We start from the raw sequence: 12596 nt of genomic DNA, 5'->3' as shown, positions 1-12596 counted from the left end.
TATCCCTAGTCCCACGAAATTTTCGAAATTTAGCCATCACACATAACCCAAATTTTCGACTCACCACATCACAAAGTCCCATTCAACATATAATGACACACCAGCCACAAGATGATAATACTTATGAACAAATTATTGAACAACCCCATACCACCGCTTTTCAGTCTCAAAATAATCATTTTTTTAGCCCACGATGAGCCGCCAACTTGGATCACTACACCGATCAAATTCCCACCCAACCAATCTTACCTCTACATTCCCAATAATACCACTTTTTGCTTTTCCGCCACCCGATTTTCCATCTAGTAATGTAACATCAGGCATGAATTCCGACACTAATTCACACATCTCAGTTTTATATTCCATCTCACAGCTAAATAACCCGAATATTGAAACCCCCGATGAATTTGCCGACTCAGAACCATCCCCATCCAATAATTTTCATAACCCTTCTAATTTTTCTCAACCCCCTTTTCAACCCATATTATCCAATAACCCTGACCCAATCACCCCCACACCCTCTTATGCTTCCCAAGTTACCCCAACCTATTCCTCATACCATTCTGACCGATCATCTCATTCTCCAGACACCCCCCGAATCTCCCCAGAGCTAGATAATTTTATTACCCTCCAACAACAACCCTACCACCTAAACACCCCGACCATAAACCAAATCTCCTCCACTACAAATTCATCCAATCCCCCTACACCCTCTTCAAATTATACTGAATCATTAACACCATCATCCACATCCACTATATCTTCACTAAACACTAACAGAGCTTACCGCACTTTTAAAAGAAAATTCCCCAACCATCCTTTCCCAGCAAAACCAGGAACAGCCCGTGAATACATCAACCACCCCCAGCATACTAACACTAAAGAATTTTTAGCTATCACTTTACCCTCGTTTCCACAATACACCTTAAACACCCCTCACGACACTAACGAAACACGCAACTTTGTAGATGAATACGTTTTAATGCCCACTCTCTCTTGGACCTCATACTATCATTTCACTAACCCTCTTTGCTTACCTTTATCCAACACTTCCATCGATATAGAACGAAACAAAGACATGCTATATCGACTAACTACACCACTAACCGCTAGACAGTTTACTTACGTTGGATATAAAAAATCACTAAAAATACACACTGCACCTAGAGCTAATGAATATACACTAGAATACTACGATCACAACATCATTAGAGCTAACCAAGATCAATTCTTAGACGACGATCGCTTCGCTAATCCACAAATCACCGAGAAATTTTTCATCAAGACACCATATGTATTTACACTAAACATCTTCGACCGAAAGTTTGATCACATTATTTCAGAAGCACTAACAAACACACAAGCATACGAAAGTTTTAAAGAACGCTTCCAAATCTTTTCACTAACCTCTCATTTCCTTGCACCACACGAAAGAGATTTGCACTGCTCACATGATATTATGTTGCGCACTAAACAAACACATACATACAGTTACTATCGTTTCATCCAAAATCACTTTGACCTCCACACACCCTCTAGACAACCACACCATCGTTTTCAATTCATCAATTCAAAATACACTTCACCGTATTTCCTAAATTTCACATATTGTATTAAAGACACTAACCTCCATGGTATTCTTCTTAATTATGACCCCATAACCCAAATGTACATTTTCTGCCCCATCACCAAGACCTTCAACGCCGAAGAATCCCGACCCTTCCTTATCCCGCACGAGTTTGTACAGCCTATAGAAATCCCAATTTTAGAATTCATCCACAACACGAAATTTAACCACAAATTATATAACTTAATCCAAAACACACCTTATGAGTTTGCAGTAGGCACTGAAGAACTAACCACTATTAAGGCACTTCAATTGCTTTGGCCACTACTTCAGACTAAAAATATCATCCGCATTCTAGCTAAACTACTAACAACTTCAGAACTAATTCACGACATCTTCCCCCACGGTTTTTTCCCCGACGACTAACAGGTAAGTATGAATTAAATGAATATCACTAACTAATTAAAATATTAAAAACTCACCATTCTTTATTCATGTTTTCTTTAGATTTTTAGCCTTCATCCTAGACCATCTGCAAAATTCACAAAAGAAAAATAAAAAATAGCAAACTTCTTCAAAACTGTTTAAGACCCTATTAAACTTTTGCACCAACAATTAAATAAATATAATACCAATGCAGTAAATTAATTTATAAATTTTCCCCCCATTGCAGTAAATCTAATTATGATGAAAATTTGTATCTTAAAATTCCCCCATAACTAGCAGTAAATTTCCAAATTCTATGCAGTAAATTAATAAAATGCAATTGCAGTACTAACCTTTTGATATTTTTATTCATTTGCACAGAAATTCTATCCACACTCGCACAGCTCGCCCACGAAGAATTGTTTAAAATAATGAATTTCAGTTTCAAGTTTTCACACTCAACAACTCTAACATACAATAACATGTTTCAAACTTTCCTTTAACCCGGTTGGAAAGGAATCATATACTAAACAAAACTAACCAACGCAGCTTACTAAATACCACAAATCATAGAATAACAGCATGACTAAGAAAAGGAAACCAACGGTACCCAAACCGGATTAACCCAGTTTAAAACTGGATAATTTATTCTTTTGAAGACTATTATAAAGTCTTAGAAAGAAATAATAAAACACAAAAAAGTCGAAAGACAAACCCATACCACAAACAATTTGCTTTTTGGAAAAAGTACATAACCAACAAGACATAAGTAAAACCACAACAAACCCAACATAAAACGTTGTCACATAACAGGACCCCTCACAAACACCGCATGAAATCATACTCCCACTCCTGGCCTAACCCACCAGGAAAGGACGTCCTGAGCATGCTCTATAGCCGGCCTAACCCACCGCGCTACATCCACGCTTTGTGACCACACCTTTATTTTTAATAAGAGCTACTCAAGGGTGAGTAACTCTTCAAAATAACCGAACTAAAACAAAAAGCTTTTGTGAAAACAACTAACTAAAATCATGATTAAAAAATATTAAACTAATAAAAGTTTTATAAAATGTAAAATCACATGATGCAATTTATAGATCAGAATACAACACCAAGGACGAACATCAAAAGACAAGACGACCTCACTACACTCGAGAGAGAATAACCAACTACAATCGATATGCCGCTCACAATCACAACTCAAAGGATTTAGAGTACGACTTGACTTCGCAGAAAAGGACTTCATTGAACTAGACCAATGACCACCTCGATGTTCAAGTATACGTACAGATCCGAGTAACCAGGCATCCCCTCCACGCACAATCTCCACGCCATTCCCAAGCTAGATCAAGACACAAAAGAAGTTCTCCCCGAAGAACAGAAAAACCTGACATAGCCAACCATTCTGAAATCAGAATTGATTTTGTTGCAAAGACTCAGTCGTTGTCACAAGAAGAAGCGGAAGAAAATTATGATGTTCGCCAAATACCAACGTCCATCATCCACCCTTGAATTACAGAAGAACTGTTCTAAAAAACTCTGTAAAACCCGGATGGGTGGAACCTGATCTAAACTATATTTTATGATTGGATAAATTAAATGTTTTACCAATGTAAAGTATTTAATATTAACCAATCATGATCCATCTAACTAACAACCCACTTATTTGTAAGTGCTGAAGTTACTTGTAATTTCAGCACCAGAGAGATTTGAATTTAACTTAGAAATTAGTTGGACTCTCCCGAGCACTTCAGCAGCCGCAATAAACCAGTATACCCTAGATCTATTGAGCCTAGCAGAGACTAGTTAAACAACCTGAGACTAGATAGTATAAGAGTAAGATTAGGATCGGTATTAGACTAAGAAGTTGCACGAATCTATCCGGCCGAAAATAAGATAGCGTGACGAGCAGACGGTGTACCCTATCCGAAATTACTCTATGAGTTACACTTCGGTCCTAACTCAAGAGATTCTGTTGGTTAAATTATTGTTGTAGCTTAATTATTTGAAAAACTTATCAACGTTGGATGTGACCCGACAAACTGGATAATGCATCAATGAGCAGCGTTCCAGAGAGTTTTCAGAGATCCAGTTATAAGAATTAGCAATATTTTGCCAAACAAAACCAATCAAAAATTAGGCTAAAATGAAAAGCAAAATCAATTTTCAAAAAACGGAAACTGATGGTGCTAGTTATCATGTGTATTCTCGAAAAAGTCACTGGAACTAGTAACGAGCAACGTTTTAGAGCAAATGGTCGTCTAATCAAATTGAATTGAAAAAATTTTCAAATCTGGCGCTGGAAAAGGAACTCAATTGAAGCTGCCAAGGTTTTCACTAAATTGGAGGACTTGATAATATTCGATATTTTACGCGGATTTGTTTTCTGATGTCATCTCAAAAATCTATGAAAATTTGGTCATTCAGGAAGCAATGACAAAATTTACCCTGCAACAAAACAGTGGCCACTCGTAAGCACTCGTAGTACCTGAACAAAGAAAAAGTGAACTGGAAAAGTGAATGAACAACTAAGGACACATCAATTAAATACATCTAAAAGCATGAAACAATTTCGATTTAAATCGACAAGTCGAGAAACAAATTATAAACCTCATGCCAAAAGTGAAAAAATACCCCCGAATCTTCAAAGAAAAACGAATCTGACTGCGTATCTGCTTCTTTTTTCAAGTGAAAACAACCTTATTTTATTGGTTTGAAGTTTTAACGTCATTTGAGGGAAATATCAAGCCCAAAATTATATTTATTTCAAGATTGTTTTGAAGAATTTATTTTGACACAGCTTGTCCAAAAAACAAATAACGATAAAAAACAAAAATCTAGATCCAGGGAGTTTATCAAAATAGCAACATCTCTGAGCTGGAAAATTTTCTGAATACCACGTTGTTTCATTTGACCATAGATTCAAACCAGAAACAAGAAAAAGGTGGTTAACTTTTAACTTCTTCCAAAATTCTATAAAAAACTTCACAATCAGTGATGTGTGAAAGTTTAACGCTGCATCAGAAACTGTGGTACTCCGGAGGTGAAACCATATCAGTTTATAAGTTTTTTGAAATGCTCTTAATTAAGAAGACCCAATACAAACAAAAGTGAAGACACAAACATTTTAGCCTTTTTTACATTGCGTGTCAAAACGAAAAATTTTTTTTAGCGAATGAACAAAAAACGATAAATCGAAAATCGATGAAAATTAAAAAAAGTTTGTAAGCCAACAAAAAAGCTGAAAGAGACATGTTCTTGGGAAAAAAGAAATTTTTCTTGTATGAAAAATTGGCTAATACTCAAAAACACAACTTATATTCCAATCGTTGATTCAAAAGATGTGTATGAAAAGACCAGTCCTCTGTTAAACTAATGCCAATGATTCTGAGATAGCTGAATACTTCAACATAACACTTAACAAAAAAATTGTTCATTGTTGGACCTAAGTCATTACGAGGCCAAACTGTGCATTTTGTGCATTGTCAGCGGATTCCGCAACAAGGACGCTCCAATTGTTCTTCTTTTGTTCTTTACTTTCCTTTGATCGTTCCGACAAAATTTTCACATGTTTAAAGACTTTTCTATGGAATCCAGGAACATGCAGACACAAAATTGTGCGCCTATCCAGTGCACAGTTTGGCCTCGTAATGTTTCCAAACTCGTGTAATGACCTCACTTGGAAACCATTTTTATTACTACCTGAAGCCTTGTTCTGTCTTTACCGTTGCCTTCAAATACACATCTGGCAGCAGTAATGACCCACAAAGGGTCGATTACTGCCCCGCCACAAGTCAAACCCACCGCAGTCGCCACACGCACATAGAACAATCTAGGTTTGCTATCCGATCCATTCACAATTGTCGATATTGGTTTATAACTTAGTTTTTCTGTTTTTCTATCACCAGAATTCGACACTTTTCCATGAGTTGAATAAGAAATAAGCATCAAAAAAGTTAAAGTGAAATGGAAAATCACTAAATTAGTTCTTTTGAAGTAAATTATAGGCCTCATTTTTATATCGATCAAACTATTTTTAAAGTTAAGCCAACAACGACCTTTCTACTCAGGCTATTTAACTGAACAACATTTCATTCAAATTTGAATGTCAATTTCAATGGATTGCTTGGTTTGCGAAATGAAACATTTGTTTCCAAGGACAATTCAAAATTTTTGGTTTTAACTACAATTTTCCGCCGGAATTGTTTTTTTTATATCATCAAAAATTTTGCAATTTTGACCTCAAACTAAAGGTATTTTTCACCAGTAATTGGTTTTTAAAAAGTTACAGGGGTTTAAACATTACCAATTTGGCTATTTTGTGATAATGATTCAACAAAGTTTTTTTTTTCGTGATTTTAAATTGTAAGCGGAAATTTATCCCGTCTTACAAATTGCTCCAAAATGATTTGAGGCATGATATTTGGTCTTAGCGCTGTGCTATTTGCGTTGCGAAGCATATCAATTTTTATTTCACGTAACTTGTGGTAGAATGAATTTTGAAATTAAAACTTTATGAAACTATATTGAAAAGTGAAATTTTTTTTTTTGAAAAATTATCATTTTTTGAAGCACAAACAACTCCATAGTGTCAAAAATTTCGTTTGTAAAATCAGAGTTTTGCTTTCATACGATTAGTTTTCATAAAAAGTATGTTTTGTTAAGGTGACGCTTTACTGTTTTGACTTTCTAACTAGCTATTTCTGACTAACGAAAATAACGGAATATATGTCCTCGGGGTGGTTTTTTTTTCAGACAAATTTTGACTTTCTAACTAGCTATTTTTGACGGAATTTATTTTATTTCATTCGAAGGGTTTCGTTGTCTTGAACTTAAAGGTGAAAAGATATTTCAACTGTGATCATTTTTCGTAAAGTTATGGGGGTTTAAAGATTCCATTTTGGCCAATTTGTGACAATTAACGCGCGATATATTTCGCTCTATTGACGCGTAAGCGGAGATTTAACCCGGCTTAGAAGTCGTTCTCAACTTCTTGAAAAAAGTTTGTGTGTCATAATTGATTTATTAAAAGGAGCAAAATCTATCTTTTTGTATTTTATATGGTGTCGTCTTGCGGAATGTGACTGTTTAGACTCAATCTATTCCTTCTATATTGTCCGCTAATTTCCTTCCCTAAATACCAGAACCAGCAAGGGATGAGCTGTGATCCGGTATTTGGCGACAATCCCTTCGGTTGAAAGGTTGAATTTGGTGGTCGATCGATGTACTACACTGGGTTGCGCCCCCTTTTCTCGATTGCTCTCGACTATCGACTGTTCTCTTCCTCGGAAAGAATTGCAAGAAACTGGATAGTAATTGAATTCAGAGATAAATATATAAATTGCCGAGTATAAGGACCGCTAGGTGGCCTGAATACAATCTATTAAGTAACAATGAATTTAATCTGCGATAAGTTCCGGAAAGCTGCCTCTTGCAGTTCACTTTACAAGCAATTCTAAACAACTCTTTAACTTTGTTTCACAAAGCTTCACTAAAAATCTCGCGTCGAGAACTCTTGTTGAAAATTTCACGAGTCACTTTCAGGACCCGTCTGATTTCTATAAGTCCCACAATTGTTCTCTTCTAACTAACGGAAAATCAACTATTCGATTTGCTTGCAATAATTCTTCTGACTTTTACAGGCTCTCCGGTACCCTCCAATTCCTTATCTTTCTTTACACTTAGTTTTAGTTAAGTCACGCCATTCCCTATCAGTCCTGACATCCGCCTAAATCACCCGTCCGCTCACGTTTAAGGCTACATCCCTCCCCCTGTCAACTCTGCAACGTGCCAACTTCGGTTTCTTTTATCAATCTTTTCACGCTTTTTAGATACCCGGTATGCGGTAGCTGTCACAATTTGACCAAGTAAACAAATGTCATACGATTTTAATCAACCAATTCCTGAACTCTCTCAACTTCAGCTTTCGAGTTCAACTCAACCTCCAAACCATGCTATGTTTACGCAGTAATCCTCCCAAGGTCTTTATTTTAATTATTACTATTTTTATTATTACCTTTTTTCGGTAGCTAATTATAAGCTAATTGGGTAGCTAATTATAAGCTAATTATAAGTATTATTATAACCTTAAACTTTCGGCCTCCCAAGAGTAGACGAGGCCCTTTTTTGGGTAGCTAACTAATTTCAGGCATCTAAGTTTTCTATCTGTACTCTATTCCAATCCCGACCTTCTAGCTATCAGGGGAACGTAGTTCGTCCATTAGGGGTCAAATTAAACCAAAAAATCACCTCCGGAGAGCCAAGTAAACTTCCCGTCCATTCATACTGTTTAGGAAACCAAAATCTCATGCTATGCTTCTATTACTACCAATTTCCTCTGGGACTACTTTTCTTTTTACCCTGATTGATATTCTATTAATAGCGCATTCGCCGAGCTAAATTGAACCCAATGTTTACCAAGTCCACTTTAAATTAAATCCTCTACTCCAAGGTTGTAATGTAAAAGCTATATCTCTATCAGCTTCTGCTCTAGTTCCCAATATATAAGTTTTCCCCCAATTTTTAGCAAGACGACTCATTCTCATTTCCAGGGTTTGGGCTGGGAAATACGCCACTTTCTGGTGTTAATCTCGGGGTTTTCCATGCAAGTTTGGGTCAAAACGCTCAAAGGTCAACTTAAGGTCACCCAGGGGTCAACCGGGGTCAAAGTTCCATATTTGGGTTCAGAATCCCATGGGGGCCCTAACTACCAAGTTTCATTCATATCCCGTTAATACTTCCCAAGTTATCCCATTTCTAAGGTCCACTATCACTTTTCCCGGGAAAAGGCTATTAACACCGGAAGGAGTCACCGGAGACGTTTCAATCACTAGGGGTCTTTTTTCGGTGTCCATATCTTATGTCCATTGCCGCAATAAAATCGATATGCCCTCGCTCATTATTTCGCGAAAATTGCCTACTTTCGGTCTAAGGGGGTATTTTTCCAAGTGCTAATAGCTTCCGGTCCAACCGCCGTATTTGGTTCAAAATATAATACAAGATGTATCTTGCCACTACCTATCATCCCTCCAAGTTTCAGCTCCCTGCAATCATTGGAGGTCGAGTAACGACTTCCGGAAGTTAGGGGTGGGTTTGTTTACTTAGGGCATAAAACCGGAAGTGGGGGTCTGAGGAGTCTGGGTTCCCAAACTTAAGCTCCCCTTAACCAGGCCTACAACATACTAGAATTTGAGCCCAACACCGCCGCTAGTTTCCGAGTTCTGATAGGGCCATTTACACTTCCGGGGACCGTTATCACTTGCCCCCCAAGGGTCTGAGGGGTCCCGTTTTTTGTATGCCCGGGTCAAATCATCTCTAGTATCGCTCCTCTGAATTTCATAACATAAGCTTTCTTAGATCCGATTTGGTGGGGGGGGGGGGGTTCGCCGGCTTTGCCAATTTTTTTTTTCTGGAATAGGAATGACATTTTCTGCCAACTTGATCTATTTTAAGCGTGACTAATTGTTTACCTATTTACTTATCTTATCGGATAATAACTCGAACTACTTGTATTTGAATTTTGAGTTGCAATTTTGTGTGTAAACCGACAATACTTCAAGATGAAATATTCTGAATAATTCAAAATTGTAGCTTTTCTTGAGGCGGGATCTAACGAGCGTAAAGCCATGCTCCGTGATTTGCCCCGAAAAGACCGTTATGCATTCCGCCGCATGGCTTTATCCTTTTCTCTTTCTAATCATACACTTTATCGTTTCGGGAAAGTGACGTTACACGACGGAAACGCTGCCTCTACCCTACAAGATTTGCACGCCTATGAATTAGAGCACCAGGGTGGTTCGATACGTCTCGAGCGAGCCGCATCCTCGAGATTCTACTTAAAGTCAATAAGAGCCCACTGTCGAGCCGCCAGCGGTGCTTGCAACGGTTGCAAAGTTCTTTATGCGATCATGATCGACGACGGACCGATGAGGCACCTTAGTTCTAGCACCAGGGAAACGGTGTGCCGGAAGTTTAATCTCAGCATGGGCAATATCCCGTTACCAACGGAGGACAGCCCCACCATGAACTTAACAACACACGAACCGATCACCCTTGAGTGTGCCCGCCCAAAATCGAGTTGTTTTATGGATTGTATTCACTATTTGCTGACAAGTAAACCTCATAAATCTACACGGCTGCAAGCCGAGTTAACCAAACAGCAACGGGAACAGTCATCTCGTTACAACTCTTTTTATTTCCCCCTTTCAATCCCGGGCAATCCCTTCTAAACTGGGGCATTGTTGAAGCTGATTTACACGAACTGGCCCAGCTGCTTGGGGTTCATTTTTACGAAAACTGCGCTGAACAAAAACCCCCAGATGGTTATATATAGCAGGAAATCACCGCGGCCAGAATGGCTCCGAAGCCATTTATTTGTATTATTGTACTCAAACTGAGGGACCTCAGCAGGGTGAAGGACATTCGGCCCTTATCACAGGAATGAGGCCAAGAGCTTCTTAGGTAAGCCTAGAATTTCATATTCTACATATGGCATGGGGGGATGTTTTTCACAAAAAATCTAAAATTAAAAAAAAAATTTCAATTTATTTTATCACATTTATTTTTTAAATCTTATTACAGCTCAATAGACCTTAAAAGGCAGTCGGAACATTCAGGGCTTCTCTCTGATACGAGAAGTCTTGATGAAAAATTTTTGATCCCCAGTTTATCAGTATGGGGCTGAAAGAGTCCAATTTATCTAAAAATGGCTAAATTAGGCCATTTTTTAGTAAAAGGAGCTATATGATCCCAGTATAGCAAATCGGGCTCTATCTTTTGTTCTTTTTAATTTTTTTGATCGATTATAATTAGTGGTTACCCCCCAATTTTGTTTGTGTTTACATTTGCTGTGGTGTTTTTGATCACATATTCTGCTGTAAAGTGAATTAACTGACTTCAATTTTTTATCAACGGATTTGATGCAAATATGTTACATCAGCAGCCGGCTCTTTTTCATTTCTCATTTATTTTAAATTCCTTCTGATAAACTGTTTTAATGCTGACATTGAGCAATGAAACTTGGTACGATGAACAAAATAACGATTGTAAGAACGTTTGTTCTTCATACTTTTTATCGTAACATCGCGCCATTTATCTGTATTATTACGTAACACAAGATAGGAAAAATTGAAATTTGGAAAAAATTGGAAACGAACAAAGCAACTGTCCTGATTTAAACGGGAAGCAACTTATTAGCCAAACTTGTTTGCTGAAAAACTTAAGAATTTCAGCTTTTAGGTCTTTCTACTTAAGTTTTGTTGGATTGATGCAGTTTTTTTTCTCTGTCAATTTTATGTTTGAAACTTTTAATTTTTTTTATTGATAAAAATAGTTAGTTAGGGCAATTTTTGCTGGCAACTATCTGAAAATGGACAAATTTTTTTGATAGTTGGCAGTTATATGCTAATAACGATAAATCATTTCAGCTTAAAATCTAAATTCCGACCCGAGTGGTTCAAATTCACCTTTTGTTTCTCGACCCATTCATCCGTCTCTTCGTGGAATGTGTCGGCTAAGTTGACGAGGAGCTCAGGGATTGTCAACATGGCAAAAGCGGAGCCAACACATATAAACAGAATCGATAGTTTTTTCTCGTATTCGATGTTGCTGAATCTAAAATAAATACTCAATTATTTAAAAAAAAGGACATTGATTGCTCAATTATTTTTAAAAAGGAGCTTGATTGCTGAACCTCTTTTCGCTCTCTAAATTTTGTGTTTTTCTCCTATTCTTTTCAATCCAAATGGTTTACTAAGGAGCAGAAAAAGCTAATATAATCATAATTGAAGAGACCACATTTGAACAAAGTTAACGACGGCGATGATTGGTTTAGTGTTTTTACCTGCTAAAAGTCATGCTAAAAATTCAAAAAAGAAGGTATCAATCTAACATCTTTATCGAAAAACATAATTATCGAAAAAAATTAGCGAAGCAACATAATTATCGAAAAAAAATCAATTGACGGGATCTCTTCAACTAACCCACTGCCCTTTGCAAGGAGCGGGATTCGTTACTAGGTACAAGCTTACATATATTTAACTGTTGAATTAGTTCTTCATAGGGGTACAGTTCGTTACTAGGTACCAAAGGGGGGAAATAAAAGAGGTCCAATTACCGGGCAAACAACCCGATGAAGAATGAGAAAACCCCCCACACTCGACCCTTGTTCGTTTTAGCCCCGTCCGAGCTGTTGTCCCTCAAGTCCGACTGATAGTCTTCATGCTCATCCGTTCTTATGTCATCGCCTGGTCTGTCTTCCGTTACTTCACGAGTTACGTCATTCGTTACGTCATTTTCAATTGCGACATCATCTCTCACATCATTTGTAGAATCAATTTTCTCGTCTTGCGTCACGACTGAAAAATCGGGCGATTCTATGACGTTCGTTTTCCTTCCAATTTCAATTTTAATTGAGCTTCGCGGTTGATCCCCTTTTTGGGACCGCTTCCTGTACAGCCATTTGTTACCCGGGAAAATTACAGTCTCTCCGGGTTGCTTTATGACTTCAGAATGACCGCTAAGGTGTTCGGCTTTTTCCGGTCCTATTCTGGACCCCGAGGCTGGGTCAGTTGTTGACTCAGCGGTCATTCCTGTCAAACTG

The 12596-nt window shown here is 37.6% G+C and overlaps 1 long non-coding RNA gene across 1 annotated transcript in view; it reads right to left on the bottom strand.

Annotated features, from left to right (window-relative positions):
- LOC134855121 (uncharacterized) overlaps positions 1-12182 on the bottom strand; it is a 28507-nt gene extending 16325 nt beyond the window's left edge. Inside the window, exons 1-2 of the long non-coding RNA XR_010164451.1 lie at positions 12111-12182; positions 11461-11608 (exon numbers count right to left, since the gene is read on the bottom strand). This is a non-coding gene — a long non-coding RNA (uncharacterized LOC134855121). The remainder of the gene's footprint in view (positions 1-11460; positions 11609-12110) is intronic.
- Positions 12183-12596: the final 414 nt, after the last annotated feature.

The sequence above is a fragment of the Symsagittifera roscoffensis genome, chromosome 10 (assembly GCF_963678635.1).
Source record: "Symsagittifera roscoffensis chromosome 10, txSymRosc1.1, whole genome shotgun sequence".
NCBI lineage: Eukaryota > Metazoa > Xenacoelomorpha > Acoela > Convolutidae > Symsagittifera > Symsagittifera roscoffensis.
Note: the sequence above shows the minus strand (reverse complement) of the source record. Positions and strands in the feature narration are given on the sequence as shown.